The 14,483-nt window shown below is 42.9% G+C and overlaps 1 long non-coding RNA gene across 2 annotated transcripts in view; it reads right to left on the reverse strand.

Annotated features, from left to right (window-relative positions):
• LOC107977773 overlaps nucleotides 1-14,483 on the reverse strand; it is a 28,414-nt gene extending 13,931 nt beyond the window's left edge. For both annotated transcript variants that reach the window (XR_004769969.1, XR_004769968.1), the window contains exon 1: nucleotides 14,168-14,483. This is a non-coding gene — a long non-coding RNA (uncharacterized LOC107977773). The remainder of the gene's footprint in view (nucleotides 1-14,167) is intronic.

Here is a 14,483-nt window from a genome sequence, read left to right on the forward strand (position 1 = left end):
GGCACACACCTTTAATCTCAGAACTTGAGAAGTAGAGGAACAAGGTTAGGTCTTCAAGGCCAGTCTAGGCTACATGATGAGTTTGGGGGTCAATCTCTTTTTTTCAAGACAGGGTTTCTCTGTAGCTTGGAGTCTATCCTGGAACTCAATTTGAAGACCAGGCTGGCCTCAAACTCACAGAGATCCACCTGTCTCTGCCTCCTGAGTGCTGGGATTAAAGGCGTGTGTCACTACCGCTGCCAGGCACAATTGGGGCCCATATTTAAGGAAAATAAATAGAGGGAGAGAGGAAAAAGAAAGGCTTCTTAAATTAGTATTTTATTTATTTGGTTTTATTTTGTATGGGTATGGTATATGTATGTTCATGTGAGCATACACACATGTGCATAAATTATGAGTGCATTGTATCACATACATGTGGAAGACAGAGGCTGATCATGGAGTATCTTCCTTTATCTTCTGTTGACTGTTCTCTATCATATCTTTTGAGTCAAGGTCTCTCCCTGAACCCAGAGTTCTTCAACTCATCTAGACTTGTTGGCCATTGGGCTGTAGGCATCTGCCTGTCTTCACTCATCCACACACACTGGCGTTACAGATGAACACCACAGTGACTGGGTGTTGAATATCTGAATTCCAGTCTTTATGTTTGTGTCCCCAAGTATTTCATCCAGTGAGCCACCTCTCTGGCCTCCAAGATGGACTTTAATATTAAGTGTGTGTGTGTGTGTGTGTGTGTGTGTGTGTGTGTGTGTGTGTTGCGGGGTATGTGTGCACCTGTGTGGGAATATGCATGCATATACGTGGTATGGAAACCAGAAGTCAACAATAAGGTGTCTTTTTTGAATATTCTCCATCTTATGTTGTGAGACAGGCTCTGCCATTGAACCCAGTGCTCAACAATTGGCCAGACTGACTGTCAGCATCCGAGGATGGACCTGACTCTACCTGCCTTTCCTCTCTGTCCTCCCATGCACACTAGGTTATAGATCCACACCCCTGTGTCAGGATTTTCACATGGCTCTTGGGGATCCCAACTCAGGTCTTTACACTTAAGCATCAGGCACTTTACTCATCTTTATCGGTCTCCCCAGCCTCACAAGGTAGTTTTTTTTTTAATGTTTTCTTTAATGTAATATACATAGGTGTTTTGCCTGCATGTTTTGCCTGGGTGAGGGTGTTCAGTCCCCTGGAACTGGAGACAGCTGTGAGCTGCCATGTGGGTGCTGGAATTGAACCCACATCCTCTGGTAGGGTAGTCAATGTTCTTAGCTGCCAAGTTATCTCTCCAGAAGCAATATGGGTTTTTGAGTTATTATTCTTTTGACTTTACACTATAGCTGATGTCAAAAATCCCTTGTTTTATTTGCTTCATCATTGCCTTCTTCAGTTGGTGGATTGACTCTCTCCCTTCAATACCAATGCTGTTATTTTCTGTAACCCCCATGAAGATCCTCTTTTATTTGCTGTAATGTCCTAGGGATGGCTCTGTATTTGCTGCAGAGATGAAAGGGAGAGATTAAGAGATTCTCTCATGGGATGGAGTTAGACCAGGGTTCTTTCCATCATTTAGGGTTTTAGGGTAGATAGTTATCCTACCTTGTCATTTTGAGAACTCACTCATCACTTCTATTGCTTGAAAACATTGTAAGCAGCTACCTTGTCTATCTTAGAACATAGGCTTAGTCTGTTGGAAATTCACTGTACCTTTTTCTAAGAGTGAAGTTAGCTGAAAACAACGGCTGTTTTCCTATTTGGGTATAGAAGAGGCGTAGGGAGGAGCTAAAGTAAAAAGGGGAGGGAGAAAGGGGAAGGAGGTACCAGAAACAAGGATCTAACACTGGATTTCAGTTCCCACTACAGGAAAATGGTCCGCTTCCAATTCTGCATTTCAAGAACAAAAGGACTTTCTGATGATCTTTTTTAATTCTCTTTGGATCAGTGTTTATCTTTAGCAGAAATGTATGTCTTCCAGTATTTAAAGGCTTAAAGCATTTGGGGAAGTGAAATCATCGTATTTCAGGGTGGTTACAAAGTCAAGACAGGGCACTTGAAATACGTTTTTTTTCTAGAAATAGTGTGCATCGCAGAGTATGTTATCAAATAAGGTGATGCCTTCCTGTGACTGGGGCAGATTACCACCTAGTTAGCCAATCACAAACCACTCTGAACCATCATTGCCTTTCTCTCTGTTGCCCTTAATCCTCATGAAGTGCCTGTTAAGGTCTCCCTTCATAGAGTCGTCCTGTTAGAGAACAGGAAACTGAGATCCAGAGAACTCAGTTAACTGTGGAGCTTTGAACTGTAACCTGGGTGGGTCCTCCGGCTTCATACTGAATTCTCTTTCAGTTCTTCCTTCTTCAACTCTGCCAACATTTTCTAAGTGAGCATCGTCTGTCAGACATCTGCTGAGAAAACAAAAATGAGGCCCCCTTAGCCCTGATTTTATACCTCAAGACAGAGATCAAGGCTATGGGTGCAGTGCATGGTTCTCTGGGGGATTCCTGGGGGTCTGGTGTGGAAATTTTGGTATATGAGATTGGAAAGAAGATAGAGAGCCCAAAGGGCTTCATCTTGTTTTGGTTAAGCATCACTTCCTCGATTCTCAACATACCTTCCTAAACTATGGGCTTTATTAAAACATCATTATTAGTTGTTTTCTGTTAAGTATTTTTCTGAAATGTTAGTATCAGTGTTTATTAATGGCAAGGTTAATCTCAACAATTTGATGTTGAAACACTGACAGCTGCTGGACTTTGGATAAATGATAAAATCTCAGCTGGGCATTATGTATGTGCCCTTGTATTTGTGCAGTCTGGATCGGGAAGGACACCCAATGGTCCCATGTGTTAAAGGGTCCCATTAGGAGGTGAAAAACTCTAAGAGGTAGATCTTCTAGGAGGGCTTCAGTTCATCAGAGGTGTGACCTCTGTCTTTCAGCTTTCCAGTCTTGCAGTGAATGCACCATTTCCTTCCATCATGATAAGTTGTCTTGCCACAGAGCCCAAACAACAGGCTCAGTGAACCAGCCCCAGACTTCAAAATCCTGGCCAGAATAAATGTTTTCTCTCTCAATGTTATTGCATCAGTATTTGTTATAGGAACAGGAAGTTGATTGCTATAATATCCTGTTTATTTTTGCCTGGCTACAGAAAACAAAAAGTCACAGCTCCTGGATAATGGGTCCAACCTGAGGCAGGCTGGGTCTTGATGACTGAAATGCTGTGAAAACTCATCTCATTGCAGGGCTGGCACCTGGAAATAATACCTATGGTTTATGACACAAAGTTCTGGAATGCTTACACAGCTGAGGTGAACTTGACCTTGGATGAACAGCACAGATTCCGCTGTAAACAATTCTGGATTCTAGAGTCCTGGATGTGGATGTTACTTGAAGTTCTGGGCAATGGAACAACATGAAGCTGGGCAATCTTTGCTTATAGTAGAACTGAGTAGAATCTGAACACTTAGCTCAGAGTAATAGACTTTTCAAGGTTGAAAGTGCAAGGGAGAGCTAAGACAGGGCTCTACTCTCCTTGGGGGTTACCCCAAGACATTCTTGGCTGTGCTGCTATGGACTCAAAGCTGAGCCAAAATGGTGCTGATGGTAGAGAAGGCTGAGGCTGTGAGCATCTTCAGTGCTTTCTCTACACGGAGAGTTAGAATTTTCCACAGGGTACATAGAGGTGACTGGGTGATACTCAGTCTTAATAAATACTAGAGCAAGCACTTCAAAGGGCTGATGTTGTCATGACGGAGCCAGTGCCTCACCCGGATATGAGAGTCATGTCAGGGAACAGCCTCTGAGAGGTCATATTTTTACTGGGAACTGAATCAGAACATTTGGGGCAAATCTTTGTACAGTTACCCAAACACATCTCAGCACCTTTCTGCATCTTTACATCTTCAGTTGATGGTGAACACCTGTTGTCAGAAGCCCACACTTTATTCAGTCAGTGCAGTGCCTGCCTCACAAAAGGTTAATAGAATGTGTGAGTTTGAACGTGGGAGTCCAAGTGTGAATTCAATGTGTGAATCAAATGAATGAAGAAGCAAGGAATTGTGCCGATCATTTAAGATAGGAGCGTCTTATGAGAACCATGGTCCTGGCTCTCACCATCTAGATACTGATGTCTACTCCCGTGCCCTTCTTTGAAAACCAGTGACTCTGATAATGGTATAATCCCCAAAGTTCTTAACAGCTCTGTGATTCTCTGGTGCTAACACAGTGAAATAGTTTATCTCTATTGTTTTTCAACATTTGCTAGCCAAGCATGCTATCAGGAATCAAAATAAACACCTGTTTACCCCAGAGGGTCTTGGGGATTTAGCTGCCAGGATAGCACAGCACCCAGGAAACCCTTTGACATTTGCAAACTCTGTAGAGCACTAACAAACAAGATACCCACACCATTGAGGGGGCGGGAGACAGAGCAGAGATCTGCAGATTCATTTTCTCTCTTTGCAGTCAATGCCCATAGAAAAGGTTGTCAGAGAAGCCAGTATCTTCAGAGTCAAGGGCTCTCTCCCCAGGAGTGCACAGGCCACTCTCACTTTCATTGTGAGCCTCACAGAGGTGAGTGACTGCAACTTGATATCAACTATTCAAAACTGGGAATGGAGCAACTCACTGTCTGCTTCACTTGGGGTTTTCCATGTGTGAGCTGGAGAGACAGGTGATAGACATTAGACATTTTCAAAGTCAAAGGATAGAGGAGGAAACAATAGTTTATCCATAATCCTACTAACCTAAAGCAGCCACTATACATTTTGTTACTTGTGTACTCTTATTTATATCTAGTCTACTTTCTATAAATATTTTTAAATATAGTTGTAAATATATTATATGGACCTATAAATGGTATATGTGTGTGTATCTAGATTCAGTCTTTTACCATTCATATTTGTTTGTTTGTTTTGAGACAAGTCTCACCATGTCATTCTGACTAGCCTGGTGTTCACTGTGTAGGTTGGCTGGACTCAACAAAGAGCCACATGCCTCTGCCTCTCAAAGAGTGCTGGGATTAAAATCATGGGCCACCACACCCAGCCCCATATATATTATTCAATCTCAACCTTTCAGCCTAAGTATTTTGTGAGTTACTTAACCATTGTCTACCTAATACCCTTTCTACCAACCCTGTCATGACCAGACATGTAGATTAAAAATTTAAAGTTTTGCTATTTGATGCAATACTAACAGGTATATATTCATTCAAAGATTTTGCTTTCCTGCATGTTCAACTATACCCAAAGCATGTATTCCTAGAAGTAGAGTACTGAGTCAAAGGGCATGACTGTGTTTATGATTGTTGACACATGTGACCAGCTAGGCTTCTGGAAAAGTCGTATTAGTCACAGTAGGGCTGTCTCACAACTTTTCTCCAAGAATTATTTAAATGTTCTATATACAATGTAAGAGTTGGTTCAAAGCCTAAAAATAGTTGACATAGAGGCTGGTTGATGTGGAAAAAGCTAAAGGAGAGAAGGAGAGAAGGAAAGAGACGCTCAACTTGAATGTTTTAGAACTAGAAGTCTCCGATACTGACAAACAACTAGAAATGAATGGGACATTTTAAGTCATTAAGCATAATGATGTTGTAGTAATTGTCGGTTTACTAAAGTAGACATTGTGGCTAAATAGCTAAATAGCTGACTCAGTGTAGATCTTATGGAACATAGCCACAAAAACTCCCTAAGTGGTCTTTGTAAACTATGTACCTTTCTGGATTTTCTCTAAACATAGAACTTGTGAGTAAAAAGATGAGACTAGAATGGGGCAGGGGGGGGAATATGCTCAAAGAATATAGCATAGTTGTATGAAAATAGCCTTATATAGCTCAGTTTAATCACAAAGATTAAGCTAGAGGCTTTGCCCATTTAGACTGTGAGGTTGGATGAGGTTAATGAAGGGAAGCTCGTGGCTGGCAGTTCAGTCCATGCCCGTCTATACATCCAGAGTTACAACTCTGATGACCTAGAGTTCCACTAGAGTTACTGAATAAAATCAGACACTCTGGAAAGATGTTGAGGGCTCCCACAACTTCAGTAACAAAGCCCTAGGTTCCATGTGTCCCATATGGGTTGATGGCAGGTTTACTGAGAGTTTTGTTTCCATGGAGAGTTTCCACAGAGAAATGCTAAGCATGTGGATTGATGAAAAGGCTTGGGTCATCTGCTCCTACAGCTACATTTGGCCTTGGCCGTCTCCCTAGTGTTCTCATGGCTCTTTATCTAGATGGTGGCACACAAAAGCTATGTTGCTTTCAATTTAGGAGCTAGGAGAATAAACAGAAAAACTGGGAAAGTTAGTTGATGGCTCTAGTCACCCTGGGAGCTGAGACATGAGGATCATGAGGCCAGTCTGGGTTACATAGGGAAATTCTGCCTCAAAGAACCAAATGAATGAATGAATAAATATATAGTACAGACAATAAATAAACATACTGTCTTGACTCTACTTTGAGTGATAATAAGATCCTATCTGAATCCAATAGAGGTCCAGGTCATTATTTTGATGTTTCTAACATTAAAAAAATAACACATAAATATTATCTTCTGAGTATAGGCTTTATTTCTAAGAATAATTTTACACTAATAGAAAAGTGAAGAAGTGGTCCAGAGAGTGATCCTGCACCTAGTTTCCCCTGCTGTTGGTAGTTTCTAAACAACACTGCCGTGCTATCATTGATTCAGTCTTGCTTAAGTTTCTCTTACGGCTTTTCCTAGCCAATGATCCCATCCAGCTTGCTCCCCTATTTGGCTGCCATCTCACTTAGGCTGCTCTTGGCTGTGACAAGAGAAATCAGTCCCTCTGACTTCCCTTGTTTCAGACCCCCCAGATGGTTTTGAGGATGATGGGAAAGTGTTTTGTAGGATACTCCTATTAGTATGTTTGGTATTTTTCTTATGATTAGCTATAGGCATGGAAAAAAGATCACAAATATAAAACTCCACTTTTATCATATCTAGGAAGGGAACATAATACCAATATGATTTATTTTTGTTGGCAGTGCTCTTGCTCACAGGCTGAGACGGGATTTGCCAGACTTCTTCATTTTAACTCTCCATTACTCAGTTTTACATACTGTATCTTTGGGAAAAGGTTCTATGAAATCTATACATAGAGATAGGGGTTTATGGGCCAGCAAGATAACGAGGTAGATAAAGGTGCTTGCTAACAGGCCCCATGACTTTTTGATCCCCAGACCCCAAAGGTGGAAAAAGAAAACTGACACTAACAAGTTGTCTTATGACCTACACACACACACACACACACACACACACACACACACACTCACAAATGAATGGGTGAATAAGCAAATAAATGTCTATAAAGAGTTAGGATTCATGCTTCCCCTATATAAATTATTTGGATTTTTGCATATTTGTCTTTTCTCTTCCCCTTATTAATTTTTAGAAATAATTTATTTATATCACATGGACCTGTGGATGCTTATTCCATATTTTAGATAATAATCTGAAATAGTGTTCTGTTTTTTTTTGCCCAGATTTGTCCTTCTTCGGTACAGGAGCTCTGCACCAGGGTCCTGTATATTCTGGGAAGTCCCATGACTGTAGATTTGTTTTCAGAATTAAGTACTTTGTGTACTCCATGGTGTTTCATTTTTATTTAGTCGATTTCCCGCCCTGGGTCTAAATGTAGCCCTTTCTCCAAGGAGCCTTCTTTCTTGCTTCCTTGTTATTAAAATATATTAGGCTGTTGGGCAATGGTAGAACATGCCTTTAATCCCAGCACTCAGGAGGCTGAGACAGGCAGATCTCTGAGTTTGAGGCCAGCCTGGTCTGCAGAGGACTGCCAGGATGGCCAAGGCTACATAGAGAAAACCTGACTCAAATATTAGAAACTAAGGTTTGAGGACTTGATATGCCAGCTGCTGGCCATTGCTTCTAGGCCAAATGAATTTCAAATCTTACATTTTAAGCACCCACATATACAGAGTTAGGATGCCTTTTTGTAAGATGCCACAGACTTATTGAGAGTAGCAAAATCACAGTCCCGTGTAACTCTATGGTCCTGACCATAAGACCTGCATCTTATGACCTTCTCTCAGTCTTGTGAGCACACCCCTAACAGGATTCCACTAACACTGATGTGTAAAATAGCTTTCGTACAGGACCGCCCACCCTATGCCTGCTTTCTCTTTCCACACAGTAAGCATAGCGAGTTCAGGACCTGGGCATGAGCTTTACATCCAACTCTGTGACAGTGTACATGGTGAATGCATTCTGTCTAAGGCTCAACTTCTAGTTAAAATAAGATCAGTTACATTGGCCTGGTTAATGGGAAGGACTCTTGCACCTTTCCCACAATTCTCAATAGCATTAGGCTGAAGGAATGTAATTGGCTCACACACAGGTCCAGGATTCATGTAGTCCAAGTGGTGGAAGGCTGGTAGGGCAAGCAGCGCTAACAACTTAAGGGAACTGTATTATTTTGTGATGATGACAGGACAAGGTCATAGATTATTTAGACAATCATGTCTAAGAGACTTCAGGCCTTTCTTTCTAAAGACCAGAGAACAAAAACGTATAGGAAATAACAATAGAAAGGAGGTGTCATTCCTTTCCAGCTTGGTCTAACACATCCTGGAAGCTGCTTGCTTGCCCGTACTGCCTCCTTCCCTATGTCATGAAATATTTCTCATATTCACAAGAAGCCCGGTGGCTTAAAGACTACCCAGGTTACAACCGTCCTTCCATTTCTATCACTGACTGGGACCCTTTTCCAAAACAAAAATGAATAAATGAATATTAAAGGAAAAAAACAAAAGAAAACCCTGAAAGGCAAAAAAGCACCTAGTGTCTGCTACTTCTGACCATGAGTGAGGGAAAGCAAGGGCACCGGGCCTCAGAACCTGCGTGTTGGGGTCCTCAGTGTTGGGAAGTTCACTTGGCTTTTGGCTTTTGGCTTTTGGACTCACTCAGCACAATTGGAGACTTTGGTCTACAACTGGTTAAAAATTGATAAGGTGAGTATTTGAGGACTGCCTTCCTTTACTCCGAAGCTTACATTTTAACCTCTTGCTCCACCTCAGACACAGACACACAACAGACCTTTCCACCCCCCAATTCTAAAGCGACATAAATGTATGTCTAGATACAGAGTCATAGAAGTTGAAGCACAACGGTAGCCTGCAAGTCACTGGGCTACCGTCCCTTTACACGGGCGAGGAAACCGAGCCATCACAGTGGCTTTGCCCCTTGTCTGGTGAAAAGTTCCAGGCAGAGTTGTAATTAGAAACCAAGAGCTTTGGCAGCCAGCCCAGGTTTTTTCTTCTCCCTCACTCTATGTACCTCAGAGCCAGGTTTGTGTTCTTTGTGTGTGCACAGACTACATAGACACTGGCATATAGGGCACACGTACCCAGCCTCGGCAGCCTGACCTCAGGGGACACAGTTTAATGACTTGAATTTCAGGCAGCTGAAAAAGTTTCTGCGGGCGGAGGCTGAAATAAACAAGAAAAGCCACTGTGGAGATGGTGAATGGAAAAGTACCAGCCCTCCCTCCCCTCCGCACATTCTTCCACTCTCCAGCTTTCCCTGCCACCAAGCCAGCTTCAGATAGGCTTGGGCATGGTCAGGTGTACAGAGGGCGGTATGGGGAGGAAGAAGAAAAAAAAGGCAGGCACAACACGTAAATCAAGTTTTTCCACTCCTAGCCTCAGGTAGTAGTGAGAGCAGCAGCCTGGTAGGCAGGCTAGCCACTCTGAGTTTACAAATACTCCAGTCCCTTCCTCCACGAATCCCTCTCACTTGACAGTCCAGTTTCCGCTTTTCCCCATGCTAAGGTTTCATAGGAAGTGAAAACCTTGCTACTCAAAACAGTGATCGAATGCAAAACACCAAATGATCGCGTGTTCCCGTCCCCAGCACTTCTCTATTTTAAAATACAGATATTCATGGCCGTCTAAATAAGCGAGGAAAACACGGACAATCAGTACTGTGATGGAAAAATTCTTAAGTCAGGCTGGAAAGATTTGCTAAAAAGCAGCAGATGATGATAGTGACAAAGAAGAAGAGGAGGAGGAGGAGGAAGAAGAGAAAAGAAGAAGAAGAAGAAGAAGAAGAAGAAGAAGAAGAAGAAGAAGAGGAGGGAGGAGGAGGAGGAAGAGGAGGAGGAGGAGGAGGAGGAGGAGGAGGAGGAGGAGGAGGAGATGAATGAGCGAACGAACCTGCTTTGAGCAGGAGGAGAAAATGAAATTGGCTGTAGCCTCTCCAGAAGGTGGTACTTAGGAATCTGTCTAGGTCTGTCTGTCCTCTTCTGTCTCAATAGTTCTACATTTTTGCTCTATTTCCTCCTCTTCCCTCAATGTCCCTGACTCTACTACCCCTCTATTCTTTAAAATGCACAAAAGCCTTATCCTGTGTCTAAGGATAATATACAAAGGTGCTTTCATCAGGTTGGTTTTTTGTTTGTTTTTGTTTAGTTTGTTTTTCAGGGATGAGTGAGTTCTCATACAGCACAGGCTGGCTTCCAACTCACTATGCAGCCAAAGATGGCCTTGAACAACTAATCCTTTCCCCTCCACCTTCCCAAGTGCTGCAATTACAGATATTGCCTGGCTTGTTTGTAGCAGCTCTAAATGAGTGGTCTGAAACAGAATAAAGAGGCAAACTTTAACAAACATCTCCCTGGACTCTTTAAAAGTAGTGTCGAGTTCTACAGCCCAGGCTGTGCACATAACCAAACCCAAAAGACCAAACGCATTCCCATAGGCATGATCTGGAGTTGGTTCTCAGAACCTGCTGCAGTTTACAGGGGGTCTAATGAGTCTTACTTTCTTCCATTCTGCAAGAAACAGGATATACACCCCCAAGCCCAGTCTGTCCGGTCATCCTGAGCTTCAGAAATGATACAGGGCCATCAAACCACACAGACTTCTTTTCAATTGAGACTCTAGGTTAGCAATACCCCTTCATGGGACCTGTCTAGCCTTGGGGAAGAGGGACTAGAGGAGTGATTATCTGTAAGGCTCCTTCTCCTAAAATCTACAATCCTGGGATAGGACAGTTTAGAGACCTATGGAGGTCCCAGAAACTCCTAACAGGTGGGGCAAACTTCAAAGCCTACGGGGGGGGGGGGGACACGGACAGGACATTGTTTATCCCCCTTGGGTTCCTTTTCAAATATGGCTGGATTGTGGGAAAGGTTTTGTGAAAGGAACTGTGTGTGAAATGTGTTCCATACTTTAAACACGTGTAATATTAGTACTGGGATATTTTATTTTGTAATAAAGCTTATATTTACCCAGCAGCTATGCTCAGGGACCCATTCCTATGCCGAGTCCATGGGTCAGCATGGAAGCTGGCCAGGCCCTCTATTCTGCGTATTAGCAACCAGGAAGCATTAAATCATGGCATTAGTTGATACAGTGTTCTCAAGTCTGCAGACATAATTCTTAGGACCCAGGGCATGGAATCACTTGTGTGGGCTCCATGAGGATAATTTAAGAGAATCCGAATATATTTGTCTCATTTTTTAAAAGTCCAATAATAGCACTGTAGAATTCAGGGAGCCCACATAGAGGAAGTGATGGAGAGAGACCAATAATGAGAGAAGGAAGGACATTCAGGAAGAGAATAAATTGGTATAAAACTTGATAAAGTTACTTTCCTAGGAATTGAGGAAATTGAAAGGCGAGTGCACAATTTTCCTCAACACTCATTCAGTAGAGAGAAAAGAAGCTCCGCAAAAAGTAGGCGCCTCCTTCTGTTCTGGTCAATTTCTTCCAAATCAACACTTTGATGGGGGGTAGGGGTTAAGAGACAGACAGAGAGTGAGAGAGAGGATAAAAAAAACAACAAACAACAAACAACAAAACCCCAGCAGGGTAATACAGACTCTGGCACACGATCCCAGGGAGGATGTAAGGCCTCTGGTGATAGGGTAATTATCTATAAGCAGGCCCGGTGGGCTCTTGCTCCGGAAACTCTTGAGAGAATCAAAGCGGGCTTGAGGTATGAGAAGGGTAAATTCCTTCCCAGCCCCCACTCTGGCTGGCTCGACTGCCTGAGGGAGCACATTTCCCTTTGCTCTGCAGCGCCCCCATGGGGCTAAGCGTGGAGTGGCAAAGGGAACACAAGATGGACAAGATATTTGAGTCCATAAGGCTTAAGGACAGGAGTCAGGGGATGAGGCACACGGCCACTTTGAGGAGAAAAATAATCAAAAATAAATAAATAAAAGCAATTCCATTTATAGGAACAACAATATAGCAAAACCATACAGTTTCTGTTGCAAAGCTACAGGAATTGAGAAACCCGGAGTACTTACTATTCAGAAAAGGTAGATAGCTAGCTGCACAAAGAAAATCACTTCAGAAAAATTGGGATGTCATTTTGGTCCAATGGGATTTATTTAATACTCTAAAATGAGAGGGAATGGTGACTCTAAATACAAAACCCAAAAGCAGCTACCCTGCTCCCCGGCAGCGTGGACCCATTTGACAGTCATGTGTCTTGGGAAGTAAAACGTTCATTTCCACAATAGTGGTAGGATTAGGCCTATGTGTATGCCTCAAAAATCCTCCCTAAGACAGCTTTTCCACCCGGACTGCAGTTATCCATCTGCCAATACGTATTAAGATATTCAGACTTCTCAGGGACAGACAACAGATTTTGTAAGTTCCAACCCCTGTGGAAAACTCTGTCAGTTCTAAAACCTATGACATGACCTTTTGAGTGGTGGTGTGTTGCTCTAACAACAGCATAACTGAAACTTCTTATAGGACCTTTCAGGGGGCAGAGATTCCCCCCAAAACCCAAACAATCAGCAGTGGCAGAGCTCTGCTCACAATCCCTATTTTAAAGCCCACATTTGGGGTTGTGGTCCCCAGATATTCATTAGAAATTAATATGTGAAGACATTTTGCAGAGCCTTTCAGAACCCATCCATGATTTAACGAGCCACTTGAAGGACTTTCACAGCTAAAGCCCAGAACAGCCTGACCTTTGAAAGCCTCTTTTGCTCCAAACACTTTGGGTTAATTCTTAAAGAATCCGAATATTATTTTTCCCTCACACCCTTCTTCCATGAGACAGACATAAAAGAAACAAGAGTCTCCCTCATTCAGCGATGAGTAGGAGGGCAAAAAGCCCCAACCAACATTTAAAGAGGGAAACTGGCAGCTACGAACAAACAAACTAGGGCCCACAGTAAAAAGATTCTGTCTTGCATTCGCCTCCTAAAATAAAGGAAGAAAGAAGGGAAAGAAAGATTCCCCCTCCTCCTCTCAGCTCTGCTCCAGAGCCTCCAGAGCCGAGAAGACCCGGCTGCGTGCAGTGCGCCTAGTTGTAGCACAGCTTGTTCTCAATACGCGCAGTATCTGTGATCCTGGCAGCCAGGCCTTTAGAATTCCCTCAGGCTGATCCCTTCAACACATACTGAAGAGATTTTTTTTCCCCAACGACCTTGAAACGAACCGGGGGTGGGGGTTGGGGGTAGGAAAAATATGCTCAAGACCTTAAGAAAAAGCAAAACACAAACATGTATTTGGCTTCAGAGAATCTTGTAGCAGACAAGCAAACACGTACCCCCACACACATTTCTAAGATCAAGAAATTTCCTAAGAGTCAACAGTAACAGAAAAAGTAAACCCACCACTTGCTGTCCTGGAAAGAAACAAACCAAACCAAATCCTTCTACACATCTCTTTCAAGTGCAGGAAAACCTCCCTTCAGTAAAAGTCCAAGAGGAAAAGGAAACTACACAAGGGCGGTGTGTGTGTGTGTGTGTGTGTGTGTGTGTGTGTGTGTGTGTGTGTGTGTGTGTGTGTGTGTGTGTGTTGGGGGGGAGTGGAGGTTGAGGTTGTCATAGGTGGCCAAAAAATTTAAGCTTCTGTCAATGGTATTAGGGTTGAAATAATGCATATTTTAAATGCCTGAGCGATTCAAAAGGGAAAGAAAAGAACACAGAGACAATAAAACCAACGGGTGACCGTTCCTACGATTTACATAACACCACAAACTTGCAAAAGGCAAAAATCAGAAGCAAAAAAAAAAAAAAATCCTCTAAATCATCAAAGTACAACAACAACAAAAAAAAGCAATCCCAAGCCACCACCCCAAAAGGAAAATAAAAAAAGCCCTCACCTCCCCCCCACACACACTTTGTCCCAAATAAAAAGAAAACAAATGAACCCACCGAAAACTGCTTGGCAAATATTTTTCTCGTGGTGCCTAATATTCTAGCTGGAAGGAGCTGTGGCATTTATTGTTTTCTCTCTCACTCGCCTCTCTAAACCTGCCTCTTAACATACTTGTTCCAACGGCTCAAATCTCTCGCTCCCTTTTGTGTATTTAGCTCGAGGAGCCGAGTTTATGGGTAGAAGAGGAAGAATTAGCCCCAGACCCCGGGAAAGCGAAGCGCACTCCCCCTCTTATGTCACCGAATAGCAAATTAGTTCTCAGAATTCCAGAGGCCGAGCTTTGCTACAGCGAAGACGGCGACGTCACGGAGG

Source organism: Cricetulus griseus, chromosome 4 (assembly GCF_003668045.3).
Source record: "Cricetulus griseus strain 17A/GY chromosome 4, alternate assembly CriGri-PICRH-1.0, whole genome shotgun sequence".
NCBI lineage: Eukaryota > Metazoa > Chordata > Mammalia > Rodentia > Cricetidae > Cricetulus > Cricetulus griseus.